The 6,379-nt window shown below is 41.2% G+C and overlaps 1 pseudogene; it reads left to right on the top strand.

The window, feature by feature from the left end:
• The first annotated feature begins 442 nt into the window (after positions 1 to 442).
• The window catches only part of LOC102192685 (plasminogen-like), a 9,152-nt pseudogene continuing 3,215 nt past the window's right edge, over positions 443 to 6,379 (top strand).

Below are 6,379 nucleotides of genomic sequence, written 5' to 3'. Positions count from 1 at the left end.
ATGGAACCAGACAAGACATTGAACTAAACAGACAGATTCACAAACAGATGGGGTGACACCATAGACAGACAGATACAGACGCGGACTCAGAGGCAGACACATAAAACTTCAACAATCATCATCAAGAAAATGATAACGAACAAAAAGCGCTGGGTCACCGACCCAGGACCATGACAGGTACAGCTGAAAATATTTAACAATATGTCACACATAATTGAGAATGAAACGCTGTGCTTTTTTTTTGTGATGCAATGATTTTGCTGGCGCTCATAAACAAGGATTTTGATTGGCAGTGCTTTTGCTGTCCTTGTTGGGACAATGATTAACAAGTAAGTGAATTGCCCTATTTGTCCCCCCAACATGCTAAAAGAAGCCCAATAATATACCACAAGGTGTCTCTTTGAGTAAGTCGATGATGAACTGCTAGTTTTAGGGTCTCACCATGGGCCTGCACACAGCAGCTTTCATCCTGGGAGCCTTGATCTCCACTGGTAAGTAGTACAACTACTATAGGGCATGTAAAGATGATTTTTCTTCTTATTTGTTCAGCTCTGTTTTCTTACATTTAAAAAAGCAAACAAGGTGTGTGTGTGTGTGTGTGTGTGTGTGTGTGTGGGGGGGGGGGGGGGGCTTCTTTTTTTTAGCATTTAGTTTAAATGGTAATAATGGATGTGTTTCAAGTGCTAAATTCTTATAATGCAGAATACAACAATAACACTAACACTTTTCTTTTTTTTTTCATTACATATGCTAGAAATAACTCAACAAAATAAGAAGCACAGAGACACATTTTTTCTCACAGTCTCAGGTCTAAATGGGTCATGACAGACCACATCAGCACATTCAAAGCTATACCTTTAGTCTAGATTGGAATAATTAATGGAATTTGATAAATGTAAGCTTACGTTAAAGTAATTTAGGATAATTCTGTGTAGTGTAGTTTATAAAGACCTAAAACAGTGTGTTGGATGATTTGGTAACCATGTTGGAGCCCGTATACTGGTTCCTTTTAGTCAGATGACGTAAAATGGATTGTTTGGCTACACGATTTCCCGATAAACCCTCTAATCAGCAACCTTGACTGACTGGACAAAACCTGCTTATTGACAAAGAATATATACTGTCTTTAAAAATGTAACATTTGGGTACATAACAAAAAGGACAGCGCTACAATATCTCCTCTGCTTTTAATAACTACTTTTACACACCGGCCTGTTGGGTTAAAACAAGTCGAAATTCTAATTACTTCCTTGAATATACATTGATATGCCTTCATATTGGATAACTGTTCAGTAAAATATTTTATTTACCTGCTGTCTTAACTTCTGTGCAAGGTGGCAAAGGAAAAGCATTTGTGTTTTGCTCTTATGAGAACTGCTAGACTTGTAATGAAATGTATCTAATAACAACAGATGAGAAATCCAACAGCACTCTTGATGTGGGAGTCTAAAAGTGTTTTATCTTGATCTAAAAAATAAGAATCTTTGAGCTTTTGAGGTGCTGGTTGTGATCCCTTCCACCCTTATGTTTCCCTGTGATACTGTTAATCCCCCAAATTTAGCAGTAGCAGATTTCTTAAAATATGTCCTGGAATTCCCTCCTGGATTGCCTAGACCTATACAAGATCAACAGGGCCCTAGGAGCCTTCATCAGGAACTCAATGGGAATGTAGAGGACAACACTAGAGGCCAACTACAAGCCCATAGCATAGGCCTGAACCCCCTCAGTGAGATCATTAACAAGACTGGCTACGGATACCGACTACAGAATGGAGCAGTTGTCAGCCATCTCCTGTACATGGATGACATCAAGCTGTATGTCAAGAGCGAAAGAGACATCGATTCACTGATCCACACCACCAGGATATACAGCAATGACATCGGAATGTCAGTCGGAATGGAGAAGTGTAGTCAGATGATAACGAAGAGAGGGAAGGTAGTCAGAACTGAGGGGATCAAACTACCAGAAGGCAACTTTGCAGATTTAGAGGACAGTTACAAGTACCTGGGGATCCCGCAGGCAAATGGGAACCATGAAGATGCCGCTAGGAAAACTGCAACCACCAAGTACCTGCAGAGAAGTCAGCTCAATGGTAAGAACAAGATCCGCGTGTTCACTGAATACCTTGAGCACCGAAACCCAAGAAAGAAGAGGAAGAGAAGGGACCATAATGGAAGGACAGGCTCTTGCACTGTATGTACCACCAGCAGATAGAGGAGGTGGCTGACATCCAGAAATCCTACCAGTGGCTGGACAAAGAAAGACAGCACAGAGGCACTAATCATGGCTACGGATGGGTACCGGTGTTCTGACATAAACGGTAGCAACCAGACCGACAAGCAGCGCACGTTTCGGTGCTTTATTTCGGTGCTTTTTTTCCAGTCCTAGAAACAGCTAAGATACTGCGCAGGACTCTCAAGCTCCCAGGCTCTGATGGAGGACCTGAGCTTGAAGGATAGACCGTCCACAGGGGCGAAGGGGGAATTTTTATATAAATATATATATTTCAGACAAAATTCCTCCATATTATAAAAAAACAAAGACAAAACTCACAAATATAAGGACAATTATTGCAATGTTCATAAAAACTTGAAGTACAGTTGTGTCGCCATGTGTTATAACTGTCACAGCTCTTGCTTGACTCATTCAAACAGCACATAAATTTGTACATATAGTTCCTCAGTAAGGCACGAAAAGCTGGGACGTTACTCACGACAAACACTTGACTTGCAGATGTCCATCTTGGAAGTTTAAGGAAAATTTTAAATGCATCCTGAAAAGCCACCAGCAGTTTTTTTTTTCATTATGACTTTGATATAATTACACCACAAATGAGCCATAGGCACAATAGGCTTGAAAATGGCTCTTTTAACATGTAAAATTTAGTTGGCCTTATATTAGCTTGCATGTGCAACTTACAATGCTGGGGATTCGCATCATCATCATCACAGAGATCATTTTTTAAGATATGACCTAAGTATTTCACTTTACTCCTCATATCCAATACTTGGTCTGCTAAATAAAAGATTAGAAAATTTAGCTTTTGGGTTCCCATTCATTTCCTATGGCAGTCACTTCTGACCAGGAAATACATGAAGTAATTGTTTTTTTTTTGGATGTGACTGATTGCAGTTGGTGGCAATGACGTGGAGGGCTACTCCAAAACTGAAGGTGCATGGATTCTCTCACTGAACAAACGAACGTATTCAGTTAATACTGTGGCTGACTGTGCCACCAAATGTAACACTGAAACATCTTTCACATGCAAGTAAGTTCACATCTCACATTACGTTCTGTGAATCAAAATGTTGCATGTATATAAAAACGGTATGTATATACAAATAAAAATGTTTCCATTTATAGCTCCTAGTCCTGCCATTATCCATAGGGCCGCATTTTACCCTCCACATCTGCTCCAGTTGTTCCTTTAGCTCCTGGTAGTTTTCTGTTTCTTTGTGCTTGTTCTTCCTGATGTTGCTCTGCACTGGGATTGCCACATCTATCACAATTGTTCCTTATCATCATCTATCTTCAGCTGTTTTTGTCGATGCTCCATGATTCAAATTGTGGCTCTGACACTAACTAACCCATACACTCTTTCCTTTCTTTCTTTATTGTTCACACTGGGAATCTGATGACCAGTAAGGCTTATGTATCAATAAGTGGGATCTTATTCCTACCATTATACCTTGTATAGTCCAGGCACTCTAATATGGATGTGTGAAGAATTGAATTGTAGGTTGTCAAGGCGGTGCTCAGCGTGGTCTGCGTAGTTGTAAAGTCCTGTGTTGCAGCTCTATAAACAAGGAGCTGATGCTTTTGCTGTCTGTTGTATTTCCAATGCCTTTCTGAGCTATTCTTGTGTATTGACGCATGTTTCTACTCAGTATAGTTGCTATGCCACAGCAACCTTCCATAGAAAGTTGCTGTGGTCTGGTCTTATTCTAAGTCCACCAGCCACTTGGTATTGGTGTGGTGTGACACCTCTTTCTCACAGATGTTCTTTCAGTATTGTTCAGTTGTTTACATCTGCAAGCATCTCCTCTGATGGGACTGTTAGCCAGGAGACTCGTGCGTTTGCTTGGGTGGCTACCTTAGTTACATATTTTCTCAATTCAGTAGATGCATCTGCCATTGCAGGTGGCTGGGCAACATTTAGTTAGGATTCACTGCTCTCTTCTACGAGGGTTAGCTAAATATTTCCATACTGCTCACTGCTGTTCCCATTGTACTTTAGACTCTTGATCTCGAGCTTTGATAATAGCTTCTCTTGATGTTATTAACCCTTTAAAACCAGTCGGAACAGGCATGCTCCGTTTTGCGTAACTATTTTTAAATCCCTGTAGAACCGGAACCGCGTAAGCTAGCGCAATAATTTTTTTTGCATATGAAACCGGACGAGTTGTACTTACATCTTGTGCCATCAGCTTGTCGTAGGTCACGGTTTCCTTCCACATATAGCTTTGCAAAAATTGCTTAAAAAGCGCTTGCAGGAACAAAAACATAATATTCCAGAAACACGCTTTGCTGATCCGATCAGCTGTTCGTAACACTTCTCACATCGAAACAGACGTCAGCGCGAACGATCGCATGTCCGTAATTTCCTGCTCGAAACCGGAAGTGATGTCATTTTCGCGGAAAATGTAGTTTTTATTTGTAGGCCTTAAAAGCCTATACTGGAGTTATGTTTTATGCTTTTCTGAATAGTTTCTGGGATGCTTAGAACTCGAATTGCACTGCTGGAAATAGTTTATTTTGATGCACATGCTGTTTTCTTTGCAAATTTGCATCATAGGATTGTTTTTCGTTTTTCCTGCAGTATATAAAAATTGGTGTATCTCAAAAATAAAACTATGAAGACACTCAAAATAAATTTCCTGTTGTTGTAAACTATTTTTTGCAACTTTTTTGTATTTAAAGTTTTAAGCGATAAACCTCTTAAATTTCTTCAAGTAGAAATTTATGTAAAAAAAACAAAAACGATTTTCAATTTTTTTGGTTTATTGCACTTTTTTGCAATTAATGTAGTTACTATGGACTTAATGCATACATATTATTAAAATATGGGATATAACAGTTGTATTGATGTATAGCAACTTGAAATGCTCCCAAAAATGGCACTACAGCATGTAAAAATATAAAGTAAGCTCTGGCGGACCTGGTTCTATTGGAGGTCTTAAAGGGTTAAACTGAACAACTAGGTGCTTCTTGGTAACTGTTAATGTTGGCTTTCTCCTCATCTATAGTTCCCACATGAGCTGTATAATCCTGATGAGTACTTGATCATTAAGTGCCAGCCATTCTGGCTACCGAGGGAATTTACAGCAGTCATTATTACGGCTGTTTACATTCCCCCACAAACCGAGGCTGACTGGCCAATGATGGGACTGTACAGTGCGATTAGCAGCCAGAAAACCATGCACCCAGAGATGGCATTTATCACAACCGGGGACTTTAACAAAGAAAACCTGAAGAAAGTTTTACCAAAACTCCACCAACACATTTACTTCATAACACGAGGAGAGCGGCTGCTTGACCACTGTTACACCTCCTTCCTGGATGCGTACAAAGCCCTCCTACGCACCCCATTCGGCCAGTCGCGGTGTGTACTAAGCCCTCGCCTGTACTCACACTACACCTACAACTGCACGGCCACTAGCAAATGGTAAATGGCCTGCATTTGTATAGCGCTTTTCTAGTCCCTAAGGACCCCAAAGCGCTTCACACTACATTCAGTCATTCACCCATTCACACACACATTCACACACTGGCGATGGCAAGCTACATTGTAGCCACAGCTGCCCTGGGGCGCACTGACAGAGGCGAGGCTGCCGGACACTGGCGCCACCAGGCCCTCTGGCCACCACCAGTAGGCAAACATGGGGTTAGTATCTTGCCCAAGGATATTTGGCATGCAGCCAGGAGACGGCCTGGGATCGAACTGGCTGTGGCTGATCTGCTCTACCACCTGAGCTACAGCCACCCTCACCATACAGCAACTCCAACATCATTGTGAAATTTGTGGATGACACAACAGTGGTGGGTCTTATCACCAGAGGTGATGAGACGGCTTAGAGGAAGGAGATCAGCGCCCTGACACACTGGTGCCAAGACAAAGGAGTTGGTAGTGGACTTCCTGAGGTGTAGAGAAGCACACACCCCCATCACCATCAACGGTGCAGCTGTGGAGAGAGTGAGCGGCTTCTGTTTCTTAGGTGTATATCTGGTGGAGGATCTCACATGGGCTGTTCACGCGAAAAAAATGTTGACATTTACGCACTCCATATTGTACATATATGCACTCCATATTGTACATACATGCCATTTCTTTTGCACAATATTCATACATATATATATATACAGTACGTATATATATATA

The sequence above is a fragment of the Pundamilia nyererei genome, unplaced genomic scaffold (assembly GCF_000239375.1).
Source record: "Pundamilia nyererei isolate P.nyererei 1_Seehausen unplaced genomic scaffold, PunNye1.0 scaffold00511, whole genome shotgun sequence".
Lineage (NCBI taxonomy): Eukaryota > Metazoa > Chordata > Actinopteri > Cichliformes > Cichlidae > Pundamilia > Pundamilia nyererei.
This window is presented reverse-complemented; position numbering and strand designations above follow the sequence as displayed.